Below are 15391 nucleotides of genomic sequence, written 5' to 3'. Positions count from 1 at the left end.
ACTTGAACCTTCAAGTGTATAGAACCCTAAGCTCTTGTACTCCAACACCACCCTTAATCTTGGCAATACTTTGGAACCTTTAAACCTTTGTTAACTAAGCTAGAAAACCAGTTTCTTTGCTCACTGATTTCTGGACAGCAGCAACCCAAAGAAATGATGATGAATGTAGTTTCAAAAGCATGAAACCTCAAGAGATAATACCCCAAACTTATCACCAACACCCTAGCCTTTTGTTAGGAATTGAATGACACTTGAATTAAGCTTGCAAGAACAAATTTAGGACTTGGTTTTGAGTCCCAAAACCCACGGTTTTTGGACAGCTGCAGTAGCTGAATTTTCAGCTCTTTTTTACTTCTTCACTTGATGTGTTTATGCATGTGTGTTTTTACTACAAGTCTCTAGACCATGCTTATGGAGAATGGGAATTGTAATTGACCAAGAAAAGAATCTAAGCATGTGTACTAGAGTCCCCATGCCACTACATACATTTAAATAAAATGGTTTTTATAAAATTTGATTTTATAAAATTGAATTTTATAAAATACATTTTTATAAACTTACATTTTATTTATTATGTTTACATCATTTATAAAACCTATTTTATAAAATGTAACATAATTGATTTATTATTTACCTATAAATAATTAAATCCATATCATATAAATTATTCCATAATTTATATATATATACATCAAGTAATAATTTTAGAAAGCCATTTTCTTTAAAATTCAAGTGTTGCGTATTTAATCAATGATCCAATCGTTAAGATCAAATACGAATAAGGTGTTGGCAAGCTTGTTATTGGGTATGACCCGACTTGGATCAAAACATATCAGCCACGTTAATTTAATATGTCTCTCGGGCATATGAAATACCTTCAATCTCCCACTTACACGAGAAACATAAGAAATTAATGCAAGTGATGGATACCACCTAACGACCGTCCATCACCCCCAATATGTTATGACTTTGTGCCATTCAACAACATCATCCCTTTCGAGTTCCCATCTCGAATATGAATAGGTGAATCTTTCATTATATCCTTTCGTCCTAGATGTCATGTTAAATCCAAGAGATACAGAGTGATCACTCTCTTTTAGATTTAACTTTATCAGGCCTTAAACATCTGACTCTCAACGAATAAGAGGGACAAATTCCATCTTGACTACATATGTCCTAAATACATACCTTGCATTATGCCTGAGCTCTTCCTTATGAACTATCATATTTCAGAATAGCGAAGGAAAGAATCAAGGCATAATACCTGGTAAATATCCGAACCCAATACGTATCTCAGGTCAGAGGATACAATGATATTCGCCTTTACTCAAGATTACATGTGATCAACCACAAAGGCTCCATTTAGTAAATCTTGAGAGCGGGTCTTCCAATATTTGTATCCTACAAATATCTATGAACCTTGGTTGCAACCTTGCCCCACATTCATCCCGTGAATGTATACCAATCCAAGTTCATAATAGTCTAAACCTCACATTTGCTCCCACAAATGTGATCGACTACGGAATTCAGAATAATTACTTATTCATGGATAAAATATGCAAAATAGGAACATAACTCAAAATAAATTAATACCATAATTATATTAATGAGTTTGAACAATTTCGTTCCGTTACAATACTTAAAACAGATCATGACCAATCACTAGAATATCGAAGCCCTAATGCACAAACATGTCCTGCATGTTTTGATCCATGTAAGAGCTTCGTGAGAGGATCCGCTATATTAAGATCTGTGTGAACTTTGCGAATACATATCTTTCCCTTTTCAACTTCATCCCTTATGTAGTTGAATCTCCGCTCAATGTGACGGGTCTTTTGGTGAGCACGAGGTTCTTTGATTTGAGCAATCGCACCCTCGTTATCACAAAAGATCTCAAGAGGGTCCTGAATGGAAGGGACTACTCCTAAGTCGTCGATGAATTTCTTCATCCATGCAGCTTCCTGAGCTGCCAATGATGCGGCGATGTACTCCGACTCTGTAGTGGATAAAGCAACAACATCCTGTTTTGAACTCTTCCAAGAGACCGCACCTCCATTTAACGTGAAGACATAACCGGATTGTGATCGAGAATCATCTCGATCAGTTTGGAAACTTGCATCTACGTAACCTTTTACAGCGAGTTCCTCCTCACCAGACCCGTATATAAGAAACATATCCTTAGTCCTCCTAAGGTATTTCAATATACTTTTGACAGCAATCCAATGACTGTTTCCTGGGTTATTCTGGTATCTACTTGTCAGGCTAAGAGCGCATGACACATCCGGTCTAGTGCATATCATTGCATACATGATTGACCCAATAGCAGACGCATATGGGACTTTCTTCATTCTCTCCTGATCATCTTTCGTGGTGGGGCACTGAGATGAACTGAGAAGTGTTCCCTTTTGAATAGGTACCAAACCTTTCTTAGAGTTCTCCATCTTGAACCTTTTCAAGATCTTTTCAATGTATGCACTTTGATTCAAACCTATCAGCTTCTTGGATCTATCCCTGTAGATCCCAATCCCCAAAACGTATTGTGCTTCTCCAAGATCCTTAATGGAGAAGCATTTACTTAACCAAGTTTTAACTCCTTGCATTGCCGGAACATCATTTCCAAATAGTAATATATCATCCACATATAATACAAGGAACATGATAGTGCTCCCACTAGCTTTCTTGTATACACAAGCTTCATCACCATTTTTAATGAAGCCAAATTTCTTGGCCTCCTCATTAAAACGATGATTCCACATTCTAGATGCTTGTTTCAATCCGTAGATTGACTTCTTTAACTTGCATACCTTCTTAGGATATTTCGGATCAGCAAAACCTTCAGGCTGAACCATATAGACATCTTCCTCAAGATGTCCGTTTAGGAAAGCGGTCTTGACATCCATTTGCCATATTTCATAATCATAATGAGCAGCAATGGCAAGTAATATCCTAATAGACTTTAGCATTGCCACAGGTGAAAAAGTTTCATCATAGTCAACCCCTTGAGTTTGAGTGAAACCTTTTGCTACAAGTCTAGCTTTATATGTATCCAAGTTTCCATGTATGTCGGTTTTCATCTTGAAAATCCATTTACAATCAACTAGCCTTGAGCCAGTAGGTTGTTCAACAAGTTCCCAAACTTGGTTGTCATACATGGATTGCATCTCAGCGTTCATGGCTTCCTGCCATTTATCCTTATCAATCCTTGATAAAGCATCTTGGTAGTTTATTGGTTCATCCAAATCAACCACATAGCAACCATCCATGAGAAACCCATATCTCTCAGGAGGATTACTAATCCTACCAGATCTGCGAACGTCTTGTGTATTTTGATCATCCATTTGATCACTCTCAACATTTTCATGTTGAGTGCTAGTGTCAACCAATTGTGTATCATCTACTTGATCTTGAACCTTGATAATGCTAAAAACGAACATATATTTCATAGCATTATTCCTCAAGAAAGACAAGCTTTTAGTTGCAATTGTTCTATTTACAAGTGATATTCGATTAAATAATAAAAGGTGAAGACAAAAGACAGATTCGACGAATTGAAGACGCAAACGACCAAAAAGCTCAAAAGTACAAAAGACAATCAAAAAGGTTCCAATTATTGATAAGAAACGTCTCGAAATTACAAGAGTACAAGATTCAAAACGCAAAGTACAAAATATAAAATTGTACGCAAGGACGTTCGAAAATCCGGAACCGGGACCAGAGTCAACTCTTAACGCTCGACGCAACGGACTAAAAATTACAAGTTAACTATGTATATAAATATAATATAATATATAATTAATTATATTAATTATATATATATTATATTTATATATAAAAAACCGTCGGCAGAGAAAACTCCAAGGACTGAGCTGTAAATACATTCTCCGCGACTCGCGGAGTTTGAAGAGGCTTTTGCCGCGAGTCGCGGAGCCCCAAATTTCAACTCTGGCTATAAAGCAAACCGAATTCTGATCATTTTTCATCATCTATTTCTCTCTTCTCTCATATATACGTAAAATATATATATATAATTTATATTTTAATTTTAATTTTAATTATAATTCTAATAATAAGGGTATGTTAGCGAATGTTGTAAGGGTGTAAGTCGAAATTCTGTCCGTGTAACGCTACGCTATTTTTAATCATTGTAAGTTATGTTCAACCTTTTTATATTAATGTCTCGTAGCTAAGTTATTATTATGCTTATTTAAAACGAAGTAATCATGATGTTGGGCTAATTACTAAAATTGGGTAATTGGGCTTTGTACTATAATTGGGGTTTGGACAAAAGAACGACACTTGTGGAAATTAGACTATGGGCTATTAATGGGCTTTATATTTGTTTAACTAAATGAAAGTTTGTTAATGTTAATATAAAGATTTACAATTGGGCGTCCCTATAAATTACCATATACACTCGATCGGACACGATGGGCGGGGTATTTATATGTACGAATAATCGTTCATTTAACCGGACACGGGAATGGATTAATAGCCACTAGAATAATTAAAACAGGGGTGAAATTACATTCAAGGGTAATTGGTGTAATTGTTAACAAAGTAGTAAAACCTTGGTTTACACGCAGTCGATAACCTGGTGTATTCATTAAACAAAGTATTAAAACCTTGTTACAATTCGAATCCCCAATTAGTTGGAATATTTAACTTCGGGTATAAGAATAATTTGATGAGGACACTCGCACTTTATATTTATGACTGATGGACTGTTATGGACAAAAACCAGACGGACATATTAAATAATCCAGGACAAAGGACAATTAACCCATGGGCATAAAACTAAAATCAACACGTCAAACATCATGATTACGGAAGTTTAAATAAGCATAATTCTTTTATTTCATATTTAATTTCCTTTATTTTATATTTAATTGCACTTCTAATTATCGCACTTTTATTTATTGTTATTTAATCGCACTTTTAATTATCGTACTTTTTAGTTATCGCAATTTTATTTTATCGCATTTTTATTATTCGCAATTTCATTATCGTTATTTACTTTACGCTTTAATTTAAGTCTTGTATTTATTTTATATTTTACATTAGGTTTTAACTGCGACTAAAATCTTAAAATCGACAAACCGGTCATTAAACGGTAAAAACCCCCCTTTATAATAATAATATTACTTATATATATATTTGTATTTTTATAAAAGTAAACTAATATAGCGTTGAGCTTTGTTTAAAGATTTCCCTGTGGAACGAACCAGACTTACTAAAAACTACACTACTGTACGATTAGGTACACTGCCTATAAGTGTTGTAGCAAGGTTTAAGTATATCCATTCTATAAATAAATAAATATCTTGTGTAAAATTGTATCGTATTTAATAGTTTTTCCTAGTAAAATATAAACTATTTTATATACACCTCGTACGACATCAAGTATTTTTGGCGCCGCTGCCGGGGAACACTCTTAAACGCCGAAAGCGCAACGCTAATATAAAAAAAAAAAAATTTTTAGTTACTTTTATTAAAAGTCGTTTTTGTAAAAATACGTTTTAATTATTCAAAAATATAAAAAGAAAAAACAAAAATATATGTATTTTTAAGATTTTGTTAAATATTTAAGTTTTATAAGTTTCTTTATTTTTATTTTAGTTTATAAAAATATAAGTTTTATTTTAAAATCTTTTATTTATTTAAAAACAGAAAACAGAAAATAATAAAAAAAAAATTAAATAAAAACGCGTAAAAACTCAAACCTGTCAGCTGAAATTCTGAACCCCGCGACTCGCGGGGTTTGATGCAATAAATGCCGCAACTCGCGGAGCCTTTCTGACAGGCGACAAAATAACCCTAAATCTGCATTAATTACGGATTATTATTAATTATAATTATTATTTAAACCTAATTATTATTATTATTATTATTAGTTTTATTTTTATTTTTACTTTTTATTTAATTTATGTATTTAGTATTAATTAGTTTTATTAAATTGTAAAATTAGTAGTTTTATTAAATAAATAATATAAAAATAATATTTTTATAAAAATTGTACTTTTTACAACTTTTTGTATATTTTTATATTTTGTCCTTTTTTAATCGTTGTAGCGTAATATTTGTATTTTTTTTAGCTCATATTTAATTTTAAACTTAGTTTTTGCTTTAGTTATTTTTACTCCTAGATTTTTAGGCTTTGCCGTAGAATTCCTTAAGTGCTTTTTCTTTAGACTAAGATTTAGGTGCTTTAGAATTTTGCGACGCCTTTTTAAGTTTTAGTTTCTTTTTAAGTTATTTCTATTTGGGATTTAGTTTTTCCTGTAAGCTTTAATATTTTTAGACACCTTTTACTATGTATCAATTATCATTCCAATTAGTAATTTCAATTTGCGATTATAATTTTAAGTTAGTTGTAGTAATAAGGTTAGGTTAGTCAAGTATTTTTAAGTTTTTATAAGTTTCTTTTATTTTTCCGTCACCTTTTATTTTTCAACCATTTTTTTTCTTTTTCGACCTTTTGCGACGAACTCTTTTTCTCTCTTATTTCTCGCTATTCTAGTTTTAGGACATAGATTTTTATTCTACTTCTTATCTAAAATTTCTTAAAATTACGAAAATTTATTTTAAGTGGTTAAATTAATAGACATCAAAATTTTCTGGTTCGTAGTAATAGTTGGATTTGTACGTGGACCGGGTTATTGGAGCCAAACAGTCCTCAATTATATTGAGACCAAACGAATCCTGCCCCTCTGCTGCATCTTTTGGCTATTCGAAACGTGGGCAAAATCAGAAAAGTCTATTGATTGGATAACTTATTATAATTTTTCTTTCCTTTTAAAAACTAATAGGATATTCAGTGAATGCACCGAGCAAGACGTTCATCACCTTTTGTACGTTCACCACCTGTAACTCGATCAAGACATCGTTTAACAAATATAACCGCCGTTGATTTTTCTTTAGAATCGTCATCCAGTCAACCAAGTACTTCAGTTCAAATTTCCGATAATCCATTTTTTGAACCCAACCTCACAATTGAGAATCCAGAGAATATTCAGGAACGGTTCGTAGATCCTGAACCACTAAACTTTCCTCCGGAACCACCAATCATTCAAACAGAGATTGTTGAGGAACGAACCATTAAATCAGAATCATCTATTGATACCGATTCAACAAATTCAATTATGGAGAATCTGGAACCTTTAAGTATGGAAGACCGAATGAGAGCTAAACGCAGTGGCCAAGGTCACGCAATTACTCATCCAGACATTAATGCGCCAGATTATGAAATCAAAGGACAAATTCTACACATGGTGACTAATCAATGCCAATTTAGTGGTGCGCCGAAGGAAGATCCAAATGAACATCTACGTACCTTTAATAGGATCTGCACACTATTTAAAATACGAGAAGTGGAGGATGAACAGATATATCTCATGTTATTTCCCTGGACTTTAAAGGGAGAAGCCAAAGATTGGTTGGAATCGTTACCTGAAGGGACGATCGATACATGGGACGTTTTAATTGACAAATTTCTTAAACAATTCTTTCCTGCATCTAAAGCCGTAAGACTTCAAGCAGAAATTGTTACGTTCACACAGAAACCAAATGAAACTCTATATGAGGCATGGACAAGATATGGAAAGTTATTAAGAGGATGTCCGCAACATGGTTTAGACACCTGTCAAATAGTACAAATATTCTACCGAGGATGCGACATCACTACAAGAAAAGACATAGATATAGCAGCTGGTGGTTCTATTATGAAGAAAACCGAAACTGATGCTTACAAAATTATTGACAACACTGCTTCCCACTCACATGAGTGGCACCAAGAAAAAGACATCATTAGATCATCTAAAGCAGCTAGAGCCGATTCTACCCATGACTTAGATTCCATTTCCGCAAAGATAGATGCTGTGGAACGACGAATGGAAAAGATGACTAAAGATATTCACTCAATACGAATTAGTTGTAAGCAGTGTGGAGGACCACATTTGACAAAAGATTGTCTCAGTATTGAATTAACAATGGAACAAAGAGAGAATATTTCATACATAAACCAAAGGCCTGGAAATAATTATCAGAATAATTATCAACCGCCAAGACCGATTTACAATCAAAACCAGAATTATAACCGAAATATTCCATACAACAACCAACAAGGTCCTAGCAATCAACAAGTATCCAATAATACTTACAATCAGCAAAGACCGAATTTTCAAAACAAACCACCACAACAAACCGATGATAAAAAGCCGAATTTAGAAGATATGATGACGAAGCTAGTTGAAACTCAAACGCAGTTTTTCACATCTCAAAAACAAACCAATGAACAAAATGCTCAAGCATTTAGAAATCAACAAGCTTCTATTCAAAATCTGGAACAAGAAGTAAGTAACCTAGCAAGGTTAATAGGTGAAAGAAAACCGGGAAGTCTACCTAGCGATACAAATGCTAACCCCCGGAATGAAACAGCTAAAGCTATTACCACAAGAAGTGGTACAACACTTAAACCACCTGAAATACCTGTAACTTCTGATGAAACCATTCCTACTCCACAAGAACCACAACTTGATCAAGATAAGGAAAAAGAACCGGTAGTTGAAAAGGTTAATGAAGATAACACAGTTAAGGATAAACCTTATGTTAAACCATACCAACCACCACTTCCTTATCCGAGTAAAATGAAGAAAGAGAAACTTGAAGCCGAGCAATCCAAATTCTTGGATATGTTTAAACAGATAAATGTAAATCTTCCTTTCATTGATGTGATTTCAGGAATGCCTAGATATGCTAAATTCTTGAAAGATCTAATCTCAAATAGAAAGAAAATGGAAGAACTCTCGGTTGTTACTATGAATGCTAATTGTTCAGCAGTGCTGTTGAATAAGATACCAGAAAAACTATCTGATCCAGGAAGTTTCACAATTCCATGTTTTCTGGGTAGTCTTAGTTCAATAGAAGCATTGGCAGACTTAGGTGCTAGTATAAATCTAATGCCGTATTCACTATACACTAAACTAGACCTTGGAGAATTGAAACCAACCAGAATAAGCATACAACTAGCCGATAGATCAATAAAATATCCTAGAGGGATAATGGAGAACATGCTAGTTAAAGTTGGTACTTTAGTATTTCCAGTAGATTTTGTTGTTTTGGACATGGAAGAAGATTCTCAAGTTCCTCTAATATTAGGAAGACCATTCTTAAACACGGCTAAAGCAATGATAGACGTGTTCGGTAAGAAATTGACCCTAAGTATAGAGGATGAGAGTGTTACCTTTTCAGTTGATAGAGCAATGCAACAACCGCAATCTGCAGATGATACATGTTATTATATTCAAACTATAGATGCACATGCAGAATTATTAGAAGAATTTCCAGAATTACAAGGAACAGGAGAATGTTCTTTAGGAGAAGGTAATGAACCAATTGATGAAGCTGAAATGTTAGCTACACTTATAGCTAATGGATATGAACCAACAACAGAAGAAATTCAAATGCTAAAAGAAGAAGACAGATATCGATATAAATCATCGATAGAAGAACCTCCGAAATTAGAGTTAAAGCCACTTCCAAACCATTTGGAATACGCTTATTTACATGGTGAATCTGAATTACCTGTAATAATATCGTCTTCTCTCACAAATGATGAAAAATCACAACTCATTTCTGTGTTGAAAGCTCATAAACCAGCCATTGCATGGAAGATTCATGATATTAAAGGAATAAGTCCTTCGTATTGCACACATAAAATCCTTATGGAAGAAGGTCATAAAACGTATGTGCAACGCCAACGAAGACTAAATCCTAATATGCAAGATGTAGTTATGAAAGAGATTATTAAACTGCTAGATGCAGGTTTGATATATCCAATTTCTGATAGTCCATGGGTAAGCCCAGTTCAATGCGTGCCAAAGAAGGGTGGCATGACTGTCATTACAAATGAGAAAAATGAGCTTATTCCTACTAGGACTGTAACAGGATGGCGTGTATGTATTGATTATAGATAATTAAATGACGCCACCAGAAAAGATCACTTTCCCTTACCTTTCATAGATCAAATGTTGGAAAGATTAGCCGGAAATAGTTACTATTGTTTTCTAGATGGATTTTCCGGATATTTTCAAATTCCAATAGCACCCGAAGATCAAGAGAAAACCACATTCACGTGCCCTTATGGTACTTTTGCTTACAAACGCATGCCATTTGGACTTTGTAACGCCCCTGCAACCTTTCAAAGGTGCATGATGGCGATTTTTTACGACATGATAGAAGAATGCATGGAAGTATTCATGGATGACTTTTCAGTCTTCGGTGATACATTTAAATCATGTCTAGTTAATCTGGAACGAATGCTAATTAGATGCGAAAAATCAAATCTAGTACTTAATTGGGAGAAATGCCATTTCATGGTTAAAGAAGGCATCGTTCTTGGACATAAAATTTCAAAAGAAGGAATTGAAGTGGATAGAGCTAAAGTAGATGTAATTGCTAAACTTCCACATCCCACAAATGTTAGAGGAGTTAGGAGTTTTCTAGGGCATGCCGGTTTTTACCGACGTTTCATAAAAGATTTTTCTAAAATTGCCACTCCTATGAATAAACTCCTAGAAAAGGATGCGCCATTCATCTTTTCAGATGAATGTATCAAATCTTTTAATATTCTTAAAGAAAAACTCACTAATGCACCGATCATGATAACACCAAATTGGAATCTACCATTTGAACTAATGTGCGATGCAAGTGATTTTGCAATGGGAGCCGTTTTAGGACAAAGGATTGAAAAACGATTTCAACCTATATATTATGCTAGTAAGACGTTACAAGGAGCACAAACGAACTATACAACTACTGAAAAAGAACTCCTTGCTATTGTCTTTGCTTTTGACAAATTTCGATCATATCTCGTTCTAGCAAAAACGGTGGTCTATACCGACCATTCTGCTCTTAGATACCTATTTTCAAAACAAGATGCTAAACCAAGATTAATCCGTTGGATCTTACTCTTACAAGAGTTTGATATTGAAATCCGAGATAAAAGAGGAGCAGAAAATCTCGCCGCTGATCATCTTTCTCGTCTTGAAAATCCTGAGTTAGAAGTTCTAAATGAATCGGCCATACAAGACAACTTTCCTGATGAATATCTATTGAAGATAGATTATAAAGAAATCCCATGGTTTGCAGACTATGCAAACTACTTAGTTTGTGGATTCCTTGAAAAAGGATTATCGTACCAAAGACGAAAGAAATTCTTCAGTGATATAAAACACTATTTCTGGGAAGATCCACATCTGTTTAAAAGTTGTCCCGATGGAATAATACGCCGATGTGTATTTGGAGATGAAGCTAGTAAAATTTTAAACCATTGGCACACAGGACCAACAGGAGGGCATTATGGGCCTCAACTAACAGCAAGAAAAGTTTATGAAGCTGGATTCTATTGGCCTACAATTTACAAAGACGCACACCTTCTATGCAAATCCTGTGATGCATGTCAAAGGGCCGGAAAAATAAGTCAACGTGATGAAATGCCACAAAATGTCATCCAAGTATGTGAAGTATTTGACATTTGGGGTATTGACTTTATGGGTCCATTTCCAAAATCTCATAATAATCTATATATACTCGTAGCCATTGATTATGTATCTAAATGGGCGGAAGCACAAGCTCTCCCAACTAACGATGCACGAGTTGTAGTCAACTTTTTAAAACGTCTTTTTGCAAGGTTTGGAACACCGAAAGCTTTAATAAGTGATCGGGGTACTCATTTCTGTAATAATCAACTTGAGAAAGTTCTTAAAAGATATGGAGTAACTCATAAAATCTCCACCGCATATCATCCACAAACAAGTGGACAAGTTGAAAATACCAACCGAGCTTTAAAACGTATTCTAGAGAAAACCATAGGATCAAATCCGAAGGAATGGTCCATTAAATTGGAGGATGCACTCTGGGCTTTTAGAACAGCCTACAAAACTCCAATTGGAACCACACCTTTTAGACTTGTTTATGGAAAAGCATGTCATCTTCCAGTAGAAATTGAACACAAAGCATTTTGGGCTTTGAAGACATGTAATCTTGATTTACATGGAGCTGGACGTCTACGATTAAGTCAACTAAATGAATTAGAAGAATTAAGACATGAAGCATACGAAAATTCGTTAATCTATAAAGAAAGAACGAAGAAATGGCATGATAAAAGAATCAGAAGTTCAAAAGAATTTAAAGAAGGAGACAGAGTTCTTCTTTTCAATTCACGATTCAAGCTATTTCCTGGAAAATTGAAATCAAGATGGTCTGGACCATTCATAGTCAAAAGAGTTTTCCCATACGGAACGATAGAATTAATAAATTCAAATGGGATTGAATTTAAAGTTAATGGTCACAGAGTTAAACATTACATACATGGTCCGATGGAAGTCGACAACGAAGTTAATCACAATTTCGACACCACAGCTAACTAAGTGTGGGGAGAATCAAGTCTTTAAAGGATAATAAGTATTTCTGTTAGAGTTAGATTGTCTGTTTTCGTGTAGTTCTCGAAAATGGAACACGTATGGTCTTTCCCTAGCAGACCCTAAAGAACTAGTCTTCTCCCCCCATTCTGAATTTTTATTTTTTTAGGTTTTTACAAAATGAAGACTGCCTGTGAACTAAACCATGGTCTAATGCTACACGCTTTGATCACTAAACGTAATAATGACATACTACCGAGCGAATTAGTATCAGTAATCAGAGAAAGAATGGACGGAGTTAGAAAAGAATCCAGATGCGAAGATAATAAGTTACAATTTGGTAAAGGAAAATCAAAATCCGCAGCGAAAAGAAGAGCACGACACCTAGAAAGATGTCACAAATGCGGAAAATGGTCACATGGAGGTAAATGTTCAAATAATCAAACCTATTCAAATACCGAATTTGTTACTTTATGCAGAGACGGACCGTTCATATGTTTAGAAGAAAAGACAATGAATGCTCGAGGTTACGCCTATGCAGCCATGGAAAACCAATTAAACCGACTATCTTATGAATGGAATAGATCATATAACTAAGAAATCTATTGCACAGGTATGTCTGTACAGTTTTTAGTTTTTATTTTTATTTTTAACCTTTTGATAATAAACGCTAATTTGTTCGCTAAAAAGTATTAAATTGGTATTGAATAAAATTAGGTTTGGCGACCGAAATTATTGATATCATTCAAAAATTTATTACATCACTGCGAAATTTAACGTTTATTCTTAAGGTATAAATATCTTTAATCAATCAACCCAAAATATTTCAAAAATTCGTCATGAGTTAAATTAGGTCTTGGAACCGAAATTACTTTACCGAAAAGAGGGGCGCATATTTTTGATAATATTTGATTAATTAAAGTGGGATAAAAAGACAAAAAGATTTTTAATTTTATTTTTACCATGTTTTTAAAATTAATATTTAAATCTTAAATTAATATTGTAAACTTTGTAAAAACAATATATTTAAAATTGTAAATATTTGAAAAATTAATATAAGTTTGATATGAATTTATAATATGAATTTTTAAATTAAGTTTGGTGTGAATTTTTAATTTTTAAAATATTAATTTTTAATTTTATGCATTTCAAATTTTAAGTTTGGTGTAAATTTTTAATATTAATTTTGAATTTTATATTTAAGTTGTGTGAATTTAAAAACAAAAATTTACTTTATCTCATTAAGTTAAGAATATGATTTTTAAAATTCGTCGTAAGTTGAAGACTAGGTCTTTGAACCGAAATTACTTTACCCAAGGGAGGGACGAGAACTTTTATTATCATTATTTTTAATCTTATTAATTTAAAGTATGCCAAAAACATTAAAAACCCCAAAAATCTTAGCTTTTAAAACAATCGCTACAAAAAGACAAATTTTAAAATTTTGTCGAAGGACGGACTAGGACATCGATCCGAAACGACCTCATCCTAAATAACAAGGGAAACAAAATTTTAAAATTAAATACTTAATTGTTTTATAAGTTAAAGATTATATATAAAAAAAAAAAAAAAAAAAAAGAGCAAACTCCGCGACTCGCGGAGTTTGGTGCTTAAATCTCCGCGACTCGCGGAGGGACCGAAAATCAGAAAAAAAAAATATAAAGAGCTGAACGATCAGTGCACTCCAAAACACAAAAACACCCAAAAACACTGCGAAAAGAGCTGCGCAAAAACACGAAAAAAACCCCCCCAAAATCACAATTTTTAACCGTTAATCACCAAATCTTTTGCTAAAATCATGTTGAGAAGGATGCTATCTAAGAATTACTCAAGAAAAACGGTAAATTTCTACACCTAAACACCATTAATTCGAAATTAGGTGTTCTTGAGCTATTTTTTCCCCAATTTGATTTTGATGCTTTTTAGTGTAATTAAGCTTAAATTGTTTATGTATTATGCTTGTATAACCTAGATTGATGCTGTTTAACATGATTAGAAGCCTTAAACTTCAAATTTTGAGTAATCTAGGGTTTGTGTTCTTGAGCAAATTTGGGGCTTTTTGATATAAACAGGTTATGGCCGATTTTTGTCATGAATTGTTGCTAAATTGAGTAGTGTAACATGTCTAGGTAGTTAAATGATCCAAACTTTGAGCCTAAACATGATTTTGAGAATTAAAGTGGACTTTTTCAAGTCCAAAATTCATGAACTTGATTTTTGAAAGATAATGCCATTTGAGACTTGTTTGATTGCTAGTAATGATTATTTTGACATGTTATTTGAGTTGAATGCTTATGAACTTGGCGAAAATTTTTGTATATGCTTATTTGAAAAAGTGTAAATTTGATGAAAATATGAAAATGAGCTTAAGTTTGATATAAATTGATAATGTCATTGTAATTATTTTGATTGATGATTTTGCTGACACTAATGCATATTTGGATGCACAAAATTTGTGTTTGATGTGTTTTGCAGAATGAAAGGGGTGAATCTTCATCCCAAGCCCGCAATGCTCCTGCTGAGAATTTGGAACAACAGGAGGTGGATAACTACTACAAGCAGGATGTACCTCATCCAGTCATGACCTTTTCCGATATGCATTTGGAAGAGTTGCACCCGAACCTGAGATTTGACAGACTTTGGATAGATTATCCAAAATATCAACGGGGTTTGCATACTCTTCACTCTAAGGTTGTTGAGGTACCGAGGGTCATAGAATGGGGACCCTTAGAAGCTGTAGAATTGGCCGGGCCAATTAGGGAATTACTTGTACAGAGGTATGGTAATTCTTCTTTTAATGACTGGATATGTTTATTCACCATACGCAGACCTGTATATAAAGTATGGTGTGAAGAATTGTTATGTAGTATAGAGTTGAATGATCGGGTAGCTAGTTTAACCGATCGTTCTTTTATTAGATTTTTGTTAGGCGGTTCGATGCGCCACATGTCTTTACTGGACATGGCTCAGGCTTT

At 33.7% G+C, this 15391-nt stretch overlaps 1 protein-coding gene across 1 annotated transcript in view; it reads right to left on the bottom strand.

The window, feature by feature from the left end:
* Nucleotides 1-15391, bottom strand: part of LOC139877881 (uncharacterized) — a 77325-nt gene that overhangs the window by 47163 nt on the left and 14771 nt on the right. The gene's annotated exons all lie outside the window — the stretch shown is intronic.

Source organism: Rutidosis leptorrhynchoides, chromosome 11 (genome assembly GCF_046630445.1).
Source record: "Rutidosis leptorrhynchoides isolate AG116_Rl617_1_P2 chromosome 11, CSIRO_AGI_Rlap_v1, whole genome shotgun sequence".
NCBI lineage: Eukaryota > Viridiplantae > Streptophyta > Magnoliopsida > Asterales > Asteraceae > Rutidosis > Rutidosis leptorrhynchoides.
Note: the sequence above shows the minus strand (reverse complement) of the source record. Positions and strands in the feature narration are given on the sequence as shown.